The sequence below is a fragment of the Littorina saxatilis genome, linkage group LG8 (genome assembly GCF_037325665.1).
Source record: "Littorina saxatilis isolate snail1 linkage group LG8, US_GU_Lsax_2.0, whole genome shotgun sequence".
Lineage (NCBI taxonomy): Eukaryota > Metazoa > Mollusca > Gastropoda > Littorinimorpha > Littorinidae > Littorina > Littorina saxatilis.
The window spans coordinates 71,464,825-71,473,841 of NC_090252.1; positions in this window are offsets into that span (position 1 = coordinate 71,464,825).

A 9,017-nucleotide genomic window follows, 5' to 3' on the forward strand; every position below is an offset into this window, starting at 1 on the left:
ACACCCACACACAAACACACACACACACATGCACACGTACGCACACACACTTTCTCTCTTTTACCTCTCTCTCTTACACACACACACACACATACACCCACACACATACACACACACACACACACACACACACACACACACACACACACCATCCATGCACACAAACACACACTCGTACGCACATAGACAGACAGACAGACAGACAGACAGATAAAAACACACTCACGCGCAAACACATTCAAACACACACACACACACACACACACACACACACACACACACACACACACACACACACACACACACACACACACACACAGATATAGCCTACTTTCTCTCTTGTTCTCTCTCTTACACACAAACACACGCATGCACACATAGGGGAAGGGCTCATAATATGGACCACTTTTTGTTTCATGCTGATAACTAGCTTGTTTTCTTGCGAAGAAGTTTCATTTTGTGTTTGGTAGTCTTTCTCTCGTAGGTCAACCGTTATGCCTAATGAGAGTGAAATAGCTTTGATAGACATTCAGCAAAAATTAAATACAGAAAAAATCACAAAGGGTCCATATTAGGAGCCTGGCCGCCTAATATTCACAAATCACTGTAAAAATCCCCCTATACTTCAAAATAACAGTATGCAACTTAGAGTGCAAGTCAGACTAATTCAAATATGCTTTAGATTTATCTGTTTTGGGTTGATGAGAGCATTATTTGAAGCTAAACAGGAATCCAAAGAAGCTTATTAAAAACAGAGTGAAAATAAATGACATTATCAAGTTCCATCAAAAGAAGACTATTTGATATATTTTTGTGAAATCTCGAAGGCTAGTTATAATTATGTTTAGCAAGCTTCTCAATGAATCAATGAACATAGCCTTTAGCTTCTATTTTCTTCGATTTGTTAAAGATGGTCCATATTAGGCAACTCACACGTACTTTGAGATTTTGATATCATGTTTTGTTTGCAGTAGAAACTCGGGGTCAACACTGCTAAAAATGTAACAAAAACAGTCTTAGCTGTCATATATATGTGACAGGGTGACCAGTCACCAATTATAGACTAAAGTTTTTGTCATTGTCCAGTCTAGTGTCTGTAGTTCATGTTGCCGATCGCTTTATGTTTTGTGTAATGCCATTATCTGTTCTAAGGGTCGGCAGAACTATAGTTCCTCGGCCAAACCGGAATCGGTACTATGATGTATTTTTTGAGCCCATTATGTATTGATTGGATGTTTGTGACTCTAGCTAAAGTTTGATAATGTATACATGCTAGGGTGTGAAAGAGAACTTTGAGAACTTCCGAAGAGTGTGGACGTATTTTGTTGTGTGCTCCACTAACTCAGGAGATGTATATTGCAATCATATATACACACACAAGTCGATTTACACCGTTTTAGACTTTTGACATGCAGTTTCGTTATGTACAAATTGTCTATTTGCACCCTACCCGTCTGAAAAACATGACCGAAAACGACTTATATATCATTAGAAAGAGACTCATTCACTGCTATGACGACCATTGTATGTAAAATTCTATGCTCAAAATGTATTTGGCATACCTTTTGTTCATTGCGCCAGCTTCAAATCTCAGAAAACGTTCGTACATGTCTCAATGTCTGCATTTACTATGACAAAACAAGCTAAACCCACACAGCATGCACCCACAAGGTATGTAAGCAAATTACATTACACTAAAGTAAGCTAGGATCTTTCTTACTTCTTAATTTGCCTTTTGGAAATGGTAGAAATGGACTTCTTATAAAGTGCACCCCTTAGTCTGGGGGTACCGGTTGCTAAAAACATCTTTTAAATTAATGCTAGACGTATCCCAGTTTCTTCAAAAAGTGCAAGTCTTCTGTTCGTAGTAGACACTGCCATTGTTAAGTTAGTTACATTGTACGTTGAAGTGTAGGCTTTCTTTTTCTTGTATACCATACAAAACTAAGCCCGCTGTTTTTAATTTGTTTTCCAGAAAACTGGCACAATGTGAAATTTTGCAGTTTTTAGACCACATTCATTCTCCCTGTGACCTTGACCTTAAGGTAAGGTCAAGGTTCTCAAGTATCTTTTTTGAGCTCTTGGGGTCATACAACATTTTGCAACATTTGGTGTTTCTTCACTTCATAGCGTTCGAGAAAAATCCAAAGGTAATGATTTGTACAGACAGATGAAGACGGGCAACGGACAACGGCTGTACGACCAGGGTGAGTATGTACGCTCACTTTTGCTACACATGCGAGTAGCGGCTATTATCCGTTGTTCACAAAACATTCCTATATAATGTTTGGAAACAATGGTAGGGATAAAAATCAACCGTTTCCAAATGTGCTAAAAAATCAAAAAGATGCGTTCTATAACGGTCAAACGGTCCCTTAACAGACTTGGGCGGGGTCGTCTGACGGTTGGCAGACAGCACAAACACCCTGTGACTGCTCACAAGGAAAAAATAAATCTGGATGGCAGTATGGCTACAACTACGTCGTTTAGTGTAACCATAACCCCTGAATGTATGAACAGCAGAAAAGGCTGTCTTTGACGTCACTGTATAATAAGAAGCACAAAAGGGATTTTTTGGAACTTTCTCTTGGTTGGAGACAAACATGTCCGCAATGCATTCGTGCATCAAGCTATCCATGCAGTCGTTTATTGTTGATTCTTTAGCTCCTCTATGGCAGGGGGGTTTTCACTTTGTTTTCCTTCAATTTCACTATGGGAGTTGTTCTTAAACATACGTTTGTTAAGAAAATTTTGGCTGATTGTAAAACAGCTGTAATATACGGCAGTCCAGGTTGTCCTTCAACTGTAAAAATGAAATAATGCTCTTTAAAGTATCATTTACAACAGTGGTGGCTGTTTTCACAAGTATGCTACAAAAAACACGACAATACATAATACATAAGGAAAAGCCCTATGTTTGGTCAGTTGGTGAGATAGGTAAATGTTATTTTTGTGTGACAGTTCTGATGGTTTTCAAAGGGCTAATTCTTTGCTTTACGACATATGCCCAACTGAAAACGCTTTAGCAACTCAAGTGCACACGACAACCATCTCAAAAGACTACAATGTTCGCAGATAACACAATACTGAATATAGAGGGAAAAATAACGGCTCTTTTTAAAAGCAATTTTAGTAGTGAAGTACTTTTAGGATTGTTTGGAATTTTTTACCAGCAGACACCCTTTCACTGCTGAGTGTCTTAGTATTGTAAGATGTGTGATTTGAATTTTGGTTTAAAGGTGCCTTTGGTTTGAACACCCCCACCCCTACGAGGCAGAAATACAAAGAAATAGAAGGAAATTGAGCCTATTTGGAACCAGACTTTAGTATGTTCCCATGGGGGGATTCACGGTGCGAATGACACTGCGTCAGCTTGTTCATTTATCTTTAGTATTTTCTTCAACTTTAACTTTTAGGACCATGTATGAGGTTGTGGCAGTATAGGTTACAACACGAGTGGTTTTTTATATGGCTTGTATTTCAGTCAAGACCCAGCGGATGAATATCATCGGGAGACACGAGCCTCTGGCGAGTGGCTCTCGATTGATATTCCCGCTGGGTCTTGACTGAAATACAAGCCATATAAAAAACCACGAGTGTTGTAATCTGTATATCCCATTCGGGGTCATGCCAATACGTCCCAGTACCATTGTGTCCCAGTACCATTGCGTCCCAAAAAAATGCCGTCTCATTGCGTCCCATTAAGCAATCCCATTGGGTCCCAATACCATTGGGTCCCAGTGCCATTGCGTCCCGTACCATTGCGTCCCAACAAAATTGCGTGTCGATAGGTCCCAAGAAAATTGCATCTCGATACGTCCCATAAAGGAATCCCATTACGTCCCCGTACCATTACGTCCCAACACAATTGTTACTTGAGCAATGCTTGAACGCTGCGGTGGGCAGTGTGTGTGTGTGTGTGTGTGTGTGTGTGTGTGTGTGTGTGTGTGTGTGTGTGTGTGTGTGTGTGTGTCTGTGTCTGAGTGTGTGTGTGTGTGTGGCATGGATATTGTACGACAGAGTAGGTCAGCGAAAGGATGAAAATGAACAGTGGATTTTATAAGTACGGAGTATCTTACCTTATATTATCCGAGTAATTTCAAGCTTCAAGATTGCATAAATTTACGTAGCAATAATGTTGAAGCCTGTATATGCACTTACTTGACACATTTATGTTTTTCTCTTTTCTATTGTGTTTTGTAAAAAAAAAAAAAAGTTGTTGTTGTTGTTGTTGGTTGTTGTTGTTGATGTTGATGATGATGATGATGATGACGACGACGAGATGATGATAATGATGATGATTGTGGAGATGATGATAATGATGATGATCGTGGAGAAGAAAAGAAGAACAGCTAGTTGAAGGCCTTTATAATGTTCCTTTTTTTTTTAGGCGTGTGTTACTTACAGTACCTGTTTATGTAAAGTAACATAACAGTTTCTCGCCCAATAATATTTAATTCAAGTGTCTTCGATTTATGAATCCAAAAGGAATTTTGATCGCAGGAGGGTTGCAGAGTAATATGTTAAATGTTAAACATGTACATACGAACCAGGATTTTACCAGAATATGCAGTTGTTGATTTTTAAAGATACGGTTGTGTTTGTTCAGTTATTAAACAGGAAGAAAAGTGAAATGATTTGTTATTGAAACATCGTCCCATGTAGAACTAGTCTATGTCACTCATTGTGCATGTATGTATATTCTTGCGCGCGCGCGCGTGTGTGTGTTTGTGTGTGTGTGTGTGTGTGTGTGTGTGTGTGTGTGTGTGTGTGTGTGTGTGTGTGTGTGTGTGTGTGTGTGTGTGTGTTATGTACGTATGTATGTAGGTGTCTGTGTCTACATTTGTGCGTGTTTGGGTTTCGCTATCTGTGTGTCTCGGTGTCTATGTGCTGAAGGTTCGATGACTGGACAGTCAGTCTAGCTTTTCTCAGAAACGGGTTTAAACATCGTCTACTCAGTAAATAAGCCTACAGTCATGTCATGCTCGATTACATACAGTGGAATACAAAGCGGTGTACTGTACTGTTTCAGTATTTTTCTTTGTGTCGAGCACCGCTAAAGCATATATTAATTTTACACTTCGGTTTAAGTTAGCGTGCTTCAGTTCATTTTAAAAGAAAGAACATGGTTACCTCAGAAAACCTGTAAGGAAAGCAAGGAGCGCCTCAAAACAAACAAACTGACATGCAATATCCTTTACAGTTTCTGATTATATCGTGAAGGATTTTTTTTCTCCCATGATCAAACAGTTATTTATTTATTTATTTATTTTTATTTTTTTTCCACTTCACCTCATCTCGACTAACCGGTACACATCTTTTTATTTTATTTTTATTTGTGAAATACTGCTATGTACCGACACAATTTTTATTACAAATCGTGTTGAACGCGTTTTGTAATAAAAATTGTGTAATCCGAACACGATTTGCATCAATTTATTACAAAACGCACTTTTATTACAAAACGTGTCGCTACACTGCTACAGTAACATCTCAGAAATTAAATTCACTATTATTGGGACCTAATGGTACGGGGACGCAATGGCACGTAATTGTATTGGGACGTAATGGTACTGGGACGCAATGGTACTGGGACCCAATGGTATTGGGACGCAATGGTACTGGGACGCAATGGTACTGGGACGTAATGGTACTGGGACGTAATGGTATTGGGACGTATTGACATGTTCCCTTCCATTCTACCATCAAACACAAAGTGTAGACTACTAGCGGCACTGTTGCGATCTGTGCAGGGTAAAACTGTTGCCAGCGAGACTTAGCCCTTTTGCAACCTTAAACTAAGTGACCGTCGCTGAAAAAATAAAACGAATGAGTGCATCGATAAGTACGCGGTAACACTACTTTCAGACCATTTAAAAGCTTTAAGTAAAGGTTCATAAGTTGCAAGAAAGTAATGAAGTCGAATAGAAATTAATTTAGTTGAAGCGCACAATTCTTTTGTTTTGCGTTTCAGGTCGGCAGAACGGGCGAAACGGGTTTGGGACCCATTTGGCTTACTCGATTCAGAATTGATTCCACGTTGTTTTTCTCGAACGTGTGTAATTAGGCTTATTGACAGAGAAGCAAATCTTAGGGAACAAATATGTAGGTTTAGATTTAACCATTTGCTCCCTATTTGAAATGTATCTACGTGATAAACTGTTTTGCGAGTGTGTTTGCATGGATGAACTTAAACTGGTATGGGTGAGACTGAGGAAAACGCGACCGACACGTCTGTCACCGCCGATTGATTGCATTTTGAAGGAATATGACTGGATTACGGAAAAATATGTGGACTTACTGCAGAGCCAGGCAAAAGAGTAGACTTGCTCGCAAAACACGTGAAACAGCCGATGTTTGATAGCTGAAGGCGCACACCAAAACACACTACCGACAGATTCTCAAAAGTCGTCTGCTAACGATGCAAGGGGAGGGTACTCGTGTTTTTGTTTTGGTTCGCTAGCATCTGGTTATCTTGTAAGTTGAATGTTCGTTTTTTTCGACCTGCATTGCTTTCATAATGAAAGAAACTTTTGCTTATTGCATCTCATACATCAGATCAGTTCTGAGATTCATTTTTGCGTGCAACTGATATGGTTTTCTGAGCCGTGCAATACGATTTTAGAACTTCATACATTGTTCGGCGCGAGGTCAAAGGTCGGGAGGAAAGTAGTCCTTTGCCCAAATCGGAATCTGCACTATCATATATTTTTTGGAGTCCATGATGTATTTATTGAGCTATAAAAATACAACATATATACCCATACTGAAGTAACAGAGACAAAGAAGGGAGGTCATGGGATATAGCTAAATACACAACACGACGACGTCTCGGAAAAATAGTAAGGATTATATAGGGAAAAACAACAGTGTCAGTTAATGTCCGTTTTGAAGGTGTTAGTGGTTGGGGATTTTGAAAAGCATCAGACATCAGGCAGATACAATCCTTTCTGCGTGTTCTGGTGCAGAAAGAGTTTTCAGTTTATACATTGGGGTGACCAGTAGATAGGCCTACCGTTTTACAACCATAGCCCCAAACGACATTTACAGAGCCCAAAGAAGGATTAGGGTCAATTTCAAAGCCACTTTTCCATATGAAGCGCCAACTTTATATGAAAATGTGTTTAATAAACATCAAAGGACTGAGGTTGAACTTTCTGGTAAGGGACATTTTAAACTTAGTCATTGTCACTTCAACGTTGTTCTCTTATCCCAGCGAAGCTGGAGGTATCCCACATACTGTAATCGACTTGAGAAATGTTCACACCGATAATACATGATAAAGAAGGATTCTTTGTGCCCGGCTACGTGCTACAGTTGGAGATGGAAGTTCACCAAAAATTGGGACCATACTAACAAAAATACGGTGGGTGCAATAGTCGCCCCCATTTTTTCAGCAAACGCCACCCAAGGCCGCTTTGGACGGGTAGAAATTCTGTACTTTCCAAGTCTATTTGTGTGTGGTTGTTCAAGACTATGGATAAAGCTCGCGTGAGAAGATTACGTCACGGTCAAAAGTCTTTGACGTCAATTATTGCATCATGACGTCATGCCTCCATGTAGTCTAACTTTCTCTCTCGCGCAGTGTGTGTGTTTGTTATCATTTTGAGCACATGTGTTAGTGTTACTGTGACAGTGTGTGTGTGTGTGTGTGTGTGTGTGTGTGTGTGTGTGTGTGTGTGTGTGTGTGTGTGTGCGTGCGCACGCGTGCATGAGTCTGTACTCGTATGTGTGTGGTGTGGGTGTGTGTGTGCGCGCTCACGCGTGCATGAGTCTGTACTCGTGTGAGTGTGTGTGGGCATAAGTGTATGTGTGTGCGTGTATGTGTGTTTGTTTGTAAAGGTGTGTATGTCCGTCTGTCCATATGTGCGTATGGGTGTGTGTTTTGTGTGTATGAAGTTTTTGTGAGAGAGTGAGTGAGTGCGTGTGAGTGAGTGTGTGTATGTGTGTGTGTGTCACTTGGGGGGTGTGTGTGTGAATGTGTTTGTGTGTATGTTTGTGTGTGTATGAGTGTGTATATGGTGTTTGTTTGTAAAGGTGTGTGTGTTCGACTGTCTATGTGCGTATTTGTTTGTTTGTTTGTTTAACGCCCAGCCGTCCACGAAGGGCCATATCAGGGCGGTGCTGCTTTGACATATAACGTGCGCCACACACAAGACAGAAGTCGCAGCACAGGCTTCATGTCTCACCCAGTCACAGTATTCTGACACCGGACCAACCAGTCCCAGCACTAACCCCATAATGCCAGACGCCAGGCGGAGCAGCCACTAAATTGCCAATTTTAAAGTCTTAGGTATGACCCGGCCGGGGTTCGAACCCACGACCTCCCGATCACGGGGCGGACGCCTTACCACTAGGCCAACCGTGCCGGTCTATGTGCGTATGAGTGTGTGTTTTGTGTGTATGAGATTTGTGTGAGTCAATGTGTGTGTGTGTGTGTGTGTGTGCGTGCGTATGTACAGTGTGTGTGGGTGTGTGTCTGTTTGTATAAGAGAGAAAGAGAGAGAGTGGGTGGGTGTGTGTATGTGCGTGTGCGTAAGTGTATGTGTGTGTGTATGTGTGTTTGTTTGCAAAGGTGTTTATGTCCGTCTGTCTATATGTGCGTATGGGGGTGTGTTTTGTGTGTATGAAGTGTGTGTGAGAGAGTGAGTGAGTGCGTGTGAGTGAGTGTGTATGTGTGTACGTGTGTAACTTGGGGTGTGTGTGTGTGTGTGTGTGTGTGTGTGTGTGTGTGTGTGTGTGTGTGTGTGTGTGAGAGAGAGAGTAAGAGAGAAGTTTGTCTTTCGCTGGGGTATGCAGTGCCTTGGCGTTGCACATCTACTTAATTTGCTTGGATCATATCCCACGAACGCATTTTCATACCGATAATACATGATAAAGAAGGATTCTTTGTGCCCGGCTACGTGCTACAGTTGGAGATGGAAGTTCACCAAAAATTGGGACAATACTAACAAAAATACGGTGGGTGCAATAGTCGCCCCCATTTTTTGAGCAAACGCCACCCAAGGCCGCTTTGG